Source organism: Chiloscyllium punctatum, chromosome 10 (genome assembly GCF_047496795.1).
Source record: "Chiloscyllium punctatum isolate Juve2018m chromosome 10, sChiPun1.3, whole genome shotgun sequence".
NCBI lineage: Eukaryota > Metazoa > Chordata > Chondrichthyes > Orectolobiformes > Hemiscylliidae > Chiloscyllium > Chiloscyllium punctatum.
This window is the reverse complement of record NC_092748.1, coordinates 110,384,969-110,400,113: the sequence shown is the minus strand read 5'-3', so window position 1 is coordinate 110,400,113 and position 15,145 is coordinate 110,384,969.

Sequence of the window (15,145 nt, the reverse complement as noted above, 5' to 3'; positions counted from 1 at the left end):
CCCTCAAGGGGAAACACATCTACCCTGTAAAGTCCTCTAAGAATTTTCTATGTTTCAATAAGGCTACCACACAACTTTTGTAAATTCTGATGAGAACAGGCCCAACCTACTCAACCTCTCCTCATAAGACAGTCTCTCCAAACCTGATATCAGCTGAGTGAACCTTGTCTAGACTGCCTCCAATGTCAGCATATCTTTCCTTAGACCCAAAACTGTTCACAGCATTCCCACTGTGGCCTGACTTGTGCCATGGAATGTGGTTGATTCTTAAATAGCCTTTCAAGCCACTGTAGGTGTACCTAACCCCTCAGACTGCAGTGGTTTGAGAAGGCACCTCATTACCGCCTTCTCAAAGGGCAGTTAGGGACAGGAACATAAATATTGGCCTGGCTAGCAGCGCCCGCATTTTGAATAATTAATTGAAGAGAAACCATTTGACCACATCTCACTGCTGCGTCTGGGATCCTGGCTGTGTGTAAGAGATTAGCTGTTTTTTTCTCCCTGTATTACTGCACTGCAAACAGTAATTTATGGCCTGTAAAGTGACTTGGAATGTTTCTGGAAGACATGATAAGGAATTAAACATTTTTTTTTCCCTTCCGCTGTTTTATTCTCTCCAGCAGTCACAGTCACATCCTTATGGTACCATATGCTGTTAATGAGCTGCCTCTTAGAACAGTAAATGGCTGCTTTACAGGGACTGAAACATGAGCCTTTTCGATATGTCTTTAATGTGCAGATAGGAAAGAAAATAATGTTCAGAATTTAATGCTGGAGAAGTATTTTCTATTTTAAACAGAAATTACTTGGAGTCTAGAGTTTTTGTTTCTAAACGGTTTGCTTAACCTTTCATTCAATGTCAGAAATTGATAACCCCAAATCCACATTACGCTGTTTGTACTGGGTATAAATCAAAACCAGAAATTCCTTGGAGCCGCTCATGCTCTGCTCCAGTAACTAAGCGCAGCGCTCATTCACTGTGAGAGAATTCTCCTACTTTACACAGAACGTGGGCTTTGCTGGGTAGGCAAGAACTCACCGCTAATTGGCCTGGGAAAGTGGTTGTGAGCTGCCCTTCTTTTACTGCCACAGTCCATTTGGTGCAGCGACACCCAGGTTCGATTCGGATGGGGGTTCCAGGATTTTGACCCAGTGACAGTTGAGAAAGAACAACACATTTCCAAGTCAGGTCTATGTGTGACTTGAAATGGACTTAATAGGTGATGGTATATCCGCTGCTGTTGTCATTCTAGATGGTAAAGGTTGCACGTTTGGAATGTGTTGCTGAAAGAGCCTTGGGGAGTTGCTGCAAGTGATTTTTTTTTTAGAAGTTAGGCATTGTTGTTACAGTGTGTTGGTGGAAGAGGCAAGGGATTTTCATCATGGTGGATGGGGTGTCAATTAAGTAGTGATGTGTGTTTGGAATGTTATTGGAGCTGCACTCATCCAGGCAAGTGTCGCATCACACTCACGAGTTGTGCTTTGTAGATGGTGGATGGGCTTATGGAGCCATGAGGTGAGATATTACATACAGAACTGCCTGCTCTTGTAGCCATATTTATGGCTTGTACAGTTCACTTTCTGACCAATGATAACCTATTTTGACCATAAATGCTGTTAGAAATTAGTAACGCTTAAATTTGCGAACCCTGATGAAACTTCAATTCCCCGGCTCCTCTGATGCTGCTTGACCTGCTGTGCTTTTTCCAGCTCCACACTTTATCGACTCTGACTTTCCAGCATCTGCTGCCCTCACTATCTCCACGTAGTGCTATTCATATCAACATATTTCAGGACGTTCAAAAAGCAAGTGAATATCCTGTTTACTCTGAGAGCTGGATCATGTCAAGGACTCTCCACACATAAATAAGGGTGACTTGGCGACAGGCTGCCGGCCTCTGTGGGGTTATTTAACAAGGCACCTATCGAGAAAGGAATGCCAGCAATTTCAAGACCAATGATCAATTCCGCCTCTCCTGCCAAATGTGCAGTTGGAGATGTGACTCTCAGATCAAGCTCATCAGCTACGCAAGGACCCACAGAGCCCATAACTCTCTTAGGTGGACAATCATTCTTGTTTAGATCAGAGTGGTGCTGGAAAAGCGCAGCAGGTCAGGCAGCATCTGAGGAGCAGGAAAATCGACGTTTCGGGCAAAAGCCCTTCATCAGAATTCCTGATGATTTTCCTGCTCCTCAGATGCTGCCTGACCTGCTGTGCTTTTCCAGCACCACTCTGATCTAAAGCCCTCACCTTTGCCTGATCATTCTTGTTCACAAGTGACTGACAATGGTGGCCTACATGTGGCTCAAGAGCCACAGCAATGTGGTTGTCTCTTAATTGCCCTCTGAAATGGCCTTAGCAAGCCATTCAGTTGACAGGGCAGTTAGGGATGGGTAATAAATGCTGGCAACACCTACGTCACACAAATTAATTTTGAAAGATTTCCCTGGTAGAAACTCTCAATGGTCTTTTTAAGGATAGTTTGCTAATCTGCATGTAGAGCATGGTTTCTTGAATGGCAGGATCTGAGACAATTTTTCTTTGTAGAGGAGAGAGCCTCAAATAAATGTTAGACCCTCACATTTTCATAATGCAAAGCTACAAATGCCTATTTCAGCACAGGCTCTGATCACCTTTTTTACCATCTTTGCCAACACATCGGATGCACACTGATCTGCCCTAAACCATGTACATTGACTGATCTATCAGACACTTTGGTGCCCACTTCACTCCTGCTAAATGATCATAGCGTCATCCAATTTGTAGTCCGTGGACTAGTATGTGCCAACTGTTCTCAGTTATCTTCCCAGAAGTACTGTCATGTGACACTCATTTATTTGTTGCCTTACCCCGACCACACTCCTGCCATTGGACACCTAATATATCAACCTTACTGTGCTCTGCCTTCCTGTGCCATAATACAGGAGCAGAAGTAGGCTATTTGGCCCATCAAGTCTGCACTGCCATTCAATGAGAATCCTCAACTCCATTCCCCTGCCTTTTCTCCATTATCCTGATTGAAATTCTGTTTATAGTGAACAGCCTCCTGACAACCTAGTCAATAAGAATGGCTTCACCCTCCAATCACCCTGCACCACTCTCCCCACCAAGTAACTCATAAAGTAAAACGTTCAAACAAAATTAAAGGATGTCTGAATATTGTTTTTTCAGAGGTGGGTGGAAGCAGTGTTCAGGACATTAACACTATAGGCTTATTTACATCAAATGGTTTGAACACACACCGCCTGCCAAGGATAATTAGTGATGGTCAATAAATGCTTGTCTCACCACTAACGTCCACATCCCATGAAAAAAATTATGAAAAGAACTCCAGAATATTCCTGGAGTGTGGCAACCCCCCCCCGTCAAGTCCAGACCATCCAGCCTATCATATTTTGACTCTTCAGTCATATCTTGTGATTTCTTTTTCCATGCATTTCTTTCGTGATTAAGTAAAGGAATATTTACTATGATCTGCCATAAATTTACTTTGCAGTAATGCAAACTGATGTTGGTTATTCAGCGTGTCGCACTTGTCTTGAGAGAAGGTTCCATGTTCACCTCATCTCTCTCACTTGGTATTTTATGTACCTACTGAGCTCTCCTTTTAACCTTTTTCTCTTGAGACGGTTGAGCATGCTCTTGTTTAATCTTCCCTTGTCATTCATTTCCCTTCACAGTTGGAAGCAATCCCTGTTAACATTCTTGTTACAGCAACTGCAAGCTTATTTCCACAAATACAGGATGCCTTGCAGCATTTTAATGGGTGTTGTAGGGGGAAAAGTAGGCAAAATGTGTTTTGAAATTGAGTGGAAAATCCTTTCAACCATATTTTTTGATATTATACCTCTTGCAAATATGGAATATGTTTCATTATTTTTTTTCTCCTACAGTAATAAAGATTAAGGAAGCAAGGCAGAGTTAAGCTACAGATCTGATATGATTTGACTGAATGGTTGAACAGGCTTGAGGGTTGAATGGCCTTTTCACATTATTATGTTTCTGAAATATTCTGAAGGATTTCTTCTCTTTAATCTTCTCAATTCCTTAACCTATCCCATTGCAGCTTTAAAAACCTCTTCCAGCTCTTCTTCAAATTGGCCAAACCTTCAGCCACCTTTCCTGACACCTCTTACCCGACTCTTGTCCAACCTGAAGACAGAGGAGACGCAGAGCCTGAATTTCCATTCTCAAATTGTGCAGAGTTAGATCAATTCTGCAAAAGCTGGGCCCTGGGACACGTAAGGAAAAGAATGAAGTTCCGCCCCTTATTCAGTTAGTTTTCAAACCCCAAATCCACACATTCCACATGCTCCACCCATGTCAGCTCATTCTTATCCAATGACCCCTACTCACAATTCTATTTATGTCCCTGTACACACCTCCATTATCCCTAAGCAAACTATGTGTTAACCCATAACTGTCTACTCATCCCCATGATCCTGTACAGTCCTTATGCCACTTTGGCATACATCCATATCAGGACTGCAGATGCTGGAAACCAGATTCTAGATTGGAGTGGTGCTGGAAAAGCACAGCAGTTCAGGCAGCATCCGAGGAGCAGGAAAATTGACGTTTCGGGCAAAAACCCTTCATCAGGGCCCGAAACGACGATTTTCCTGCTGCTCAGATGCTGCCTGAACTGCTGTGCTTTTCCAGCACCACTCTAATCATACATCCATATCAGCCAATGCCGTTACAGCCTCGACACCAACTCACCCAATCTATAAATAGCAGATCTCAGGAGCTAAGTTGAGATGAAAAGTGTTATAATTCTAAATCTCTACTCATTTGACATCTCACAGAGATATCACTGCACCTATCTAAAAACATATTTTACCTCCCCAAAAGGATGTCCTACTGCTCCAAAAAAAAACTGTGGTTAGATTGGACCTCCTGCAAATTGTAAAGCCTACAGGTCATGTTTTTATATATTTTACAATCAAGGGTTGTTCAAAAACAGAATTGAACCTGCAATGTGGATGTGCAAATTGCAATGTGCCCTAATTCTTTCTCTGCTGAAAATGGTGGTTACTGGTTGGACTTTTAGAATCAGTCCTTCAGAGCAATCTTTACAAAAATTCAGAATTCAGTCTCCCAAACACATTCCTTCTTGCCAAATGCCACCAAAAACAGATTTAAAGTTAGAAAGCTTGCATTTATATAATGTCTTGCATGGGGCAATACAGAGCGAGAGGTCATAGGTTTACGGTAAGGGGTGGCAGACTTAAAACAGAGTTGAGGAGAAATTACTTTCTCTGAAAAGGTCATGAGTCTGTGGTATTCACTCCCTCAGAGTGCAGTGGATGCTGGGACATTGAGTAAATTTAAGGAGGTGATAGACAGATTTTTAATTAGAAATGGGTTAAGGGTTATGGGGAACAGACTGGAAAATGGAGTTGAGTCTGAGAGCTCTCAGCCATGATTGTATTAACTGGAGGAACAGGCTCGAATGACTTACTCCTGCTCCTAATGTCCTAATGAGCTCAAGATGTCTCCAAATATTTTATTTAAAACAATTAAGTACTTCTGAAGTGCAGCTGTAGCTGTAGTGTGTCAAATGCAGAAAATAGTTGAAGATAAATATCGGCCAGGACAACAGGGGCTTTTGTTTTAAATAAAGTCATGGGAACTTTTATGAGGGAGTAAATAGGGATTTGGGTTAACACCTTACCCAAAAGATCACACCTCTGGCAGTGCCACAGCTTTCAGTTCTTCACTGGAGTGTCAGCATCTTGCCCTCAAGTCCTTAAAGTTGGTAATAAACCCAGGAATTAATTAATTTCCAAATGAAGGGATGTGACCACTGAGTAAAATGAATAGTAAAGAGAGTAGAGATAGGTAAAGTGACTCATGTGGAGATGGCACAGGGTTGATGGGCCTAATGGCATGACTCCACGACATTCTGAGATTCAATTTTCTGCTAGTTAAGGGATCTTGCTATCTCGATAGTGGCTCTTCTTTGAGATACTTTCCAGAAAGTTGATCAAATATTTTTTATAAATGAAAGTCTTTTATTTCAAATTCCGATCTTTGTTGATGCTCCTTTTGCAGCATTGAGGTCATCGGACAAGTGTATTATACTGTTCATGCATGAATTAAAATTCAAATCCAGCGCAAACAATCTGTCATAAACTGAAGTCTTTTACATGTCAACTGCTGTTGTTTTATAACTTCTGCCAGAAACAGCTGTCATCAGTCGTTGTACACTGTACAGGCTAAATATTTGTAGCATTGCTAACAATGCTATCTAAACCTGGCATTCTGGTAGTGCTATACAAGGGCATCGCTATTTCGGAAATCCTTGATGAGATTGAATCTGCAAAATAAATGACTTACTGGTACATCTCTTTTGGAAAAAGCAGCATGTCTGTATAATATTAATAATAGCATTTCTCAGAGAAATCTGCACTCGTGACTGTAATCCATAGGTCAAAACCTAAGACAGTAACTTCAATCTTCCCAATACATAATGGATGTAGAGGATGGCAGGGGTTTGATTATGTTAATGCCATTGCGGGTCAATTTGAAGTGGTTAGACTCTCTCTCCATCTCAGAGAAGGCCCCTTCTCTGGCATGAATGTCACATGCCACTTAGCAAGTTGTTTAGACCTTGCTGCATTCAGGCACGGACTCCTTCACTATCTGAGCAATTGCGAATGGTGCTGAAAGGTTTAATTGTCCACGAATGGTTCACTTTTGGAATATTTCCAGTTTTAGGACTAAGCTCTCTTTCCTGGATTCGCACAGAGGGCACCCAGTCCTGTGCCCACCCCTGCCTCTCTCGTGATCATTGTACTGCCTCTAAATTGTCAGACGATGTGTCCACAGTCCAGTACTGGATAAGCAGAAATTTCCTCCAATTCCATATTTGTAAATCAAAGCCATTGCTTTCGGATGTGATTCTCTAGCCAGCGCTGCTCCGTCCTCCTTGGCTATTGTCTGCGGCTCAACCAGGATGTACACAGGCTCGCTGTCCTATCATCCTATCCCAATCATCTTATCTGCTCTCCGTCACCAAGACCCATCTCCATCAAATTGCCCATCCCTACCTCCCTCATCCACCCCTCTACCTTCTCCAGACATTTGGCTACTTCAATATTGTCCCAGCTAGTCTCTCATTTCCCACCTACCACAAATTTCAAATAAATTTCCAAGAAATGTTACCCACACTCCATTATAAGTGTTGGTGGTGACATCATGGTAACTAAACTGGTCATACAGAGCTGAAAAATGTGTTGCTGGAAAAGCACAGCAGGTCAGGCAGCATCAAAGGAGCAGGAGAATCGACGTATTGGGCATAAACCCTTCTTCAGGTCGTACTGGTCATACAGAGCCCCAAGCTAATGCCTCAGCGACATTGGTTCAAATCTCACAGATGGAGAAATTTGAATTCAACAAAAGATCTGGAACTAAAATAAGAGGAAAGCTTGCCTAATGCTGACCATGTAACAATTGCCATTAAAAACTCATCTGGTTCACTAATCTGACATCCTAATCTAATCTGGCCTACCTGTGACTCCAGAAACACAGTAATGTGGTTGACTCTTCACTGCCCTCTGAAATGGATGAGCAAGCCACTCACCTCAAAAAGCAATTAGGGATGGGCAATAAATGTTGGCCTTGCTAACAGTTATGTGAAAGAATAAGTAAATAAAACCTATTGTGAAAGGATATACAGATGGAATCTCTTTAGTCACCCAAAGAGAAGGCTGACCTAATTGAGCCCTTTAAGGTTATGAAAAGTTCTGAAATAGCAGACAAAGAGAAAATGTTTCCACTTGTGGGGCAGTACCAAAGTAGAGATTAAATAAGATTATTTACAGTGTGGAAACAAGTCCACACCAACCCGCAACCCACCCATACCCCTTCACCTAACACTATGGGCAATTTAGCATGGCCAATTCACCTGACCTGCAGATCTTTGGACTGTGGGAGGAAACCCATGCAGACATGGGGAGAATGTACAAACTCCACACAGTCAGTCACCTGAGGCAGGAATTGAACCTGGGTATCAGGTGCTGTGAAGCAGCAGTGCTAACTACTATGTCACCCACTATCTGTATAAGGCATAGCAACTGATAAACTGGTAGGAAATTCAGAAGAAACCTGTTTATTCAAAAGGTAGTCCTACCACAGAGAATGGTTGAAGAGAATGATAGAGACAAATTTATGGGGAGGATAAATAAGCTTATGAAAGAGAAGGGTGTAGTGATTCTGACGAGGTCAGCCAGCTACACCTCATAGAATATCCCCTGATTGGGGGAAAAATAAACAAGAGTGTCAGGGGTTCTAAAAAAGAACAGGACTGTTCTGAGGATCTCCTTGTGGGTCTGCTCCTGGGCCTGGCTAAACTAGCCATAAACAGGTCCAGGGAGCGGGCCGTGGAGGGGGTCGTTAGGGCAGATTGCCTGCCCCTCTTCCGCGGTTATGTCAGAGTCCGGGTGTCTCTGGAGAAGGAGCACACACAGTACCCACCAACACCCTTGAGCTGTTCAGGGAGAGGTGGGCACCACAGGGAGTGAAGTGTTTTATTTCCTCCTCCAACTCTATTTTGATTTAATCCCTGCCCTGCCCTTAACTTTCTTTTGATCACGCAGTACTGCCCTTTGTCGTGAATGGCCTTGCTTGTCACTGGCCACTCGGGTGTTTCCTTTCTTCCTGGTGGTGGGATATAAATAAAGATTTACGCACTTGTTGTTCTTCACTGTGTCGTACACCTGCACACACATGACATGGCTGCTGAGGAAAAATAAGCACTACCATTGTAGGGGGTAGTGTGGGGGACAAAGAAAAAAGGTAAAAAAAGACAAAAGAAAAACAAGAGTGTCAGCCATCCTGTTCACTCTGCAAGCTGGCTCTGAGGGAGCTGAATCAGTGTCAAGGATCCCCACGTGTAAATAAAGGGTGACTTGGTGATATACTGGCCTCTGTGCCATTTATTACAATGGTGATGAGAGAAAAACACACTCCTGAATAAATTTGCTCGCAGTATTTGTCTTTGAATTGGCGTAAGCATTTCTGGCATCATGCTGTTATTCTGGAAACTTGACTAGTTTGATCCAGCCATTGAAGAATAGGCCCAGTATGTGGAAGGAATGTGTTATTTTTTCCAGGCAAATGACATTGGAGCAGATGAAGAGCAACAGTAATTCTGACAGCTTGCGGACCTGAAGCTTTTTTGATTATTAGGAGCCTACCTTTCCCTGAGGCTTCAAATACTAGAATCTTTCAAGAGTTGACAATTTAGTTAAGGAATATTATGACCTCAAAGCCTCCTCTAATTCTGGTATACTATTGGTTTTACAATTCAAGAACCAGGGTAATCTGCTTTCGGATTTTTGATAAGGTTAATTCAACTGGCAGAGGCATGTGACTTCGGTTTCACTCTTAATGAGATGCTGAGGGACTGTTTGGAAGATGGAATGATGTAATCATGGAAAAGCATCTAATAGCTAAAACCCAACTGGACTTCACACTGGCACTACAACTGGCTTTATCATTGGAAAATGCATAAAGTGGAACATATGAGTTGCAGGGTGTTCCGATGGAAGTGGATACCGTCACCAATCTGACTGAGCTTGGGGAACACCACATGAGTGAAGGCAATTGCATAATGTCACTCAGGACCCATCCTGAACAGAGGGTCTCTATAGGCCAGCCCACAGCCAAACTCCAAAACAAAGCCAAGCCTCAGCCAAACAGGATCTGACCGGTAAGCCATTGTAGTTGCTGCTGGTATGCAGATTCGAGAGAGCAAAAGAATCCTACTAAGCCTAAATTGAGTAAGAGAACTCATAGGCTGGTATCCAAAAGAGTGCGCACCCTGGAAAGTCCACCAATACCTTTACACACTTACATTTGTAATAATATCAGACCACAAACCCTTAAATAAAAACTGAAAGAACTGCGAATGCTGTCAATTAGAAACAAGAAAAAAAATTGTTGGAAAAGCTTAGAAGGTCTGGCAGCTTCTGTGGAGAGAAATCAGAGTTAATATTTCGGGTCGAGTGACCCTTACTCAGTTCTGAGGAAGGGTTACTTGACCTGAAATGTTAACTTTAATTTTTCTCCAGCGATGCTGCCAGACCTGCTGAGCTTTTTCAGCAACTTCTATTTCAAACTCCTGCTGGGTCTACTTAGAGAAGACAAGGCAGTGCTGTCCATAGCTTCAGACCAAGTTCAGCATTGTTCTCTAATACTGAGTGGAGACCAAGTAGCAAACGCAGATGTATTGAGCTGCTTCCCACCAGCAGATACACCACTGATGGTAATGCCACTGGAAGAATCTGTAATGGTTTTAAATTTTCTGGACACTTCCAGTCACAAATCACAATATAAGACTTTGGACACAGAAAGATCCGGTTCTGGCAAAACTGAATCAGCTGGGGGGAAACTAAAGGGCTGTCATAATGGGTGGTGACGGTGGGAGACCAAAGGGCCATCATAACCAGAACTGAAATGTTTTGGACCAGATCACAGTGGAGGACGGCATATTATTGTGGGGAGCAAGACTGATTGCCCCGAGCAAAGGTCTCCACCAGATATTGGCTGACCTCAACCAGGGTCATCCCTGGGTTTCCAAAATGAAGATGCTGGTAAGTAGTTCTGTCTGGTGGCCAGATTGGTTGCAGATATAGCCATGTTGGTGTGGCAGTGCCAAGAAAGACAAAAATTACAGCCAGTATCTTCCCCACGTTTGTGGGAATGGCTGGGTAAACTCTGGACCCAGTTTCATGTTGACTATGCAGGTCCTTTTATGGGCTCAATGTTCTTAGTCATTGTGGACGCCCACTCAAAGTGGCTGGATGTATATAGAGTTCATTCATCAAACATGTGGATAACAATAGAAAAACTGCATGCATCTTTTGCAATACATGCACTCCCGGACGTATTGGCCGGGATAACAGGCCATCGTTTACCAGCTGGATATTTGAATATCCTAAAGTTGAATGGTATTCGACTTATAAGGACAGCGTCATACCATCCATCATTCAATACTCTGGCAGAAAAGGCAATCCAAACTTTGAAAACACACACAGTTTCACTAGATACCAAACTGTCCCAGCTCCTATTTGATTATTAGACCACCCCTCATGCAACTACAGGGATAGCTCCAGCAAAGTTGCTAATGGAGAGAAGACTCTGCACCAGGTTAAAATTGATCTTCACGGACCTGGGGCATGGCATCAGGAACGCCAATGCCAGACACAAGACTCCATAAAGTGAGAAAGACGGTTTACATTAGGGGACGAAGTTTGGTGCAGGAACCACGGGAATGGCCTACTTGGGTAAGAGACATCTTCAATGCAATGTTGGTCCAGTAACATATAACATTCGGGTCGGTGTGACAGTCCTGAACATGCATGTGGAGCGTATGAAAGCTGCAAACTTGCAAATGCTGCAGGAGCAAAAGGTGCCCAGTTCCTTGAAAGGCTCCCCAATTGTTCCAGAACCCATGGGTTCTCCCATTCCATCAAGTATTGAGGAAACCTCGGAAGTTGAAATGGATGTAGCCACATTGATGCCTTTGCTGCCTGAAGAAGAGAATGAATTTCTTTCAAGGTGCTCCAGGTGCAAGAGGTGAGCTACTCTGTGTTAGACACTGCTTGTATCTTAGGCAGAGTTTGAGGGTCCTGACCCAGTGCTATAATACCCCAGGAGGAGCGACAAAAAAAAGAGAACTGGCCTATGTTGTCAGATTCAGTAGGGGAGGATTGTACTGATTGTAATGAGCTGAAAATGTGTTGCTGGAAAAGTGCAACAAGTCAGCCAGCTTCCAAGGAGCAGGACAATCGACGTTTCGGGCATGAGCCCTTCTTCAGGAATGAGGAAAGTGTGCCAAGCAGGCTAAGATAAAAGGTAGGGAGGAGGGACTTGGGGGAGGGGCGTTGGAAATGCGATAGGTGGAAGGAGGTTAAGGTGAGGGTGATAGGCCAGAGTGGGGGTCGGGGCGGAGAGGTCAGGAAGAAGATTGCAGGTCAAGAAGGCGATGCTGAGTTCGAGGGTTGGGACTGAGACAAGGTGGGGGGAGGGGAAATGAGGAAACTGGAGAAATCTGAGTTCATCCCTTGTGGTTGGAGGGTTCCTAGGCGGAAGATGAGGCGCTCTTCCTCCAGCTGTCGTGTTGCTATGGTCTGGCGATGGAGGAGTCCAAGGACCTGCATGTCCTTGGTGGATTGGGAGGGGGATTGTAGTGTTGAGCCACGGGGTGGTTGGGTTGGCTGGTACGGGTGTCCCAGAGGTGTTCTCTGAAACGTTCCGCAAGTAGGCGGCCTGTCTCCCCAATATAGAGGAGGCCACATCGGGTGCGGCGGATGCAGTAAATGATGTGTGTGGAGGTGCAGGTGAATTTGTGGCGGATATGAAAGGATCCCTTGGGGCCGTGGAGGGAAGTAAGGGGGGAGGTGTGGGCGCAAATTTTGCATTTCTTGCGGTTGCAGGGGAATGGAGGTTGGGTTGGTGGAGGGTGTGGACCTGACGAGGGAGTCACGGAGGGAGTGGTCTTTTCGGAACGCTGATAGGGGAGGGGAGGGAAATATATCCTTGGTAGTGGGGTCTGTTTGGAGGTGGCGGAAATGACGATGGATGATACGATGTATGTGGAGGTTGGTGGGGTGGTAGTATCCGCCACAAAGGGTGACTTGGTGATGGTATGCCAGCCTCTTTGGAGTTATTTTTAAGGGAGCAGAGGGTAATGCTGAAAGAGTTATATAGGGAAGGATGGGAGGAGGCTTGAATGGAGTGAAATATCAACATGGACTGGTTAGGCCAAATTCAGTATATTCATGCAGTATATTCTAGCTAAGTCCACAGCTGGCAACCTGCTCCAAAAGTCTGTTCTTCCAAGGGAAATGAACAACTTTCTGACACCTAAGCCAGATCTGACCTTCCATCTTGTAACGTTGAACCATAGAACCCCTAAAGTGAGGAAGCAGACCATTTTGGCCCATTGAGTCTGTGCTCCCTCTGAAGAGCATCCCACCCAGACCCAGACACTCACCCTATCTCTGCAACCCCACATTTCTCATGGCTAAGCCACCACATCCCTGGAAACTATGGATAATTTAGCACAGCCAACCTGCACATCTGTGGACTGTGGGAGGAAACTGGAACACCCAGAGGAAACCCACGCTGACACGGTGAGAATACGTAAACTCCCTCACACCTGATTTAAAGTCATTCCAGACATATGGTGAAACTCAAATTCAATTACAAACCAGGAATTAAAAGCTAGTCTCATGGCAACCATGAAACCACCGTTGATTTCGTAGTTTCATAGTAATAGAAGCAGAGTAGGCCATTTGGCCCGTCGAACCTGCTCTGCCATTCATTAAGATTACAGTTGATCTATCCTCCTACCTGCATTTTCCCGATAACCCTTAATTCCCCTGCCATGCAAAAACTCATCTAATTGTGTCTTGAATATACTTAATGAAGCTGCATCTACTGCTTCCTTGGTCAGAGAATTCCATAGATTCACTACTCTCTGGGAAAAACAGTTCCTCCTCATCTCTGTCCTAAATCTACTCCCCCTAACCTTGAGGCCATGTCCCCTAGTCCTAGTCTCACCCGCCAGCGGAAACAACTTGCCTGTCTCTATCTTATCTATCCCTTTCATAATTTTATATGCTTCTATAAGATCCCCTCTCATTCTTCTAAGTTCTAGCAAGTACAGTGCCAGGCGGCTCAACCTGTCCTCACAGGGTAACCCCGTCATCTCTGGAATCAACCTGGTGAACCTCCTCTGCACCAGCTCCAAAGCCAGTGTATCCTTCCTCAGGTAAGGTGACCAAGGCGGCGCACAATACTCCAGGTGTGACCTCACAAACACCTTGTACAAATGCAGCAGAACCTCCCTGCTCTCGCAATCAAAGCCAATATTCCATTTGCCTTCCTGACTATGTGTTGCACCTGCATATCAACCTTTACCAATTCATGTACATGCACTCCTTAGTCCTTCTGCACAACAGCATACTGCAACCATTTAAATAATACTCTGACCTACTATTTTTATTTCCAAAGTGGATAACCTTACATTTGCCAACATTGTACTCCATATGCTAGACCCTTGCTCACTCACTTAACCAATATAAATCTCTCTGCAAACCCTACACATCCTCTGCACAATTTGACTTTCCATTCAGTGTTAACAACAAACTTGGATATACTCCACTCGGTCTCCTCTTCCAAATCATTTATATATATCATGGGAAGTTGTGAGCCCAACACTGACCTGCTCACCACTGATCTCCAACCAGAGAAACACCCATTTACCCCAATTCTCTGCTTTCTATTGGTGAACCAGTCCTCTTTCCATGCTAGTACATTCCCTGCAACTCCATGCATTCTTATCTTATGGATGAGTCTTTTATGTGGCATCTTATCGAACACCTTTGGAAATCCAAATATACAACATCCATCTGTTCCCCTCCATCCACCTCACTTATTACATCCTCAAAGAGCTCCATAACCTTCCCTTCCTGAATCCACGCTGCGTCTGCCTGATGGAACCCTTTCCATCCAGATGTCTTACTATTTCTTCTTAAATGATAGACTCCAGCATTTTCCTGACCACAGATGTTAAGCTAACTGGCCTATTTTGCCTGTCTTTTGCCTACACTCTTTTTTTTAAAACAGCGGTCTTCCACTCCACCGGGACCTGCCCAGAGTCCAGTGAAGTTTGGTAAATTACCACTAACTCGCATCTACTATAACTTCTGCCATTTCTTTCAGCCCCCTGGGATGCACTCCATCAGCACCAGGGGACCCATCTACCTTTAGACCCTCACGTTTGCTCAACACTAATCCTTTAGTGATAACAATTGAATCGTATCCTGAACATCATTCTTTGGCATATTAGACACATCGTCCACTGTGAATATGGACACAAAATAGTTATTCAAGACCTTGTTTCAGCATTACCCAATATTAATTCCCTTTCTCATCCTGCAAGGGACCTATGTCCACTTTAGCCACCCTCTTCCGTTTTTATATATAGAAAAACGCTTTCCAGTTTTTATACTCTGTGCTCGATTGCATTCATAATCTATCTTTCCTTTCTTTATTGCTTGCTCAAAGTTCTTTGTTGCTTTTTAAAGTTTTCCCAATCTTCTTGTTTCCCATTACTCTTGGATACTTTGT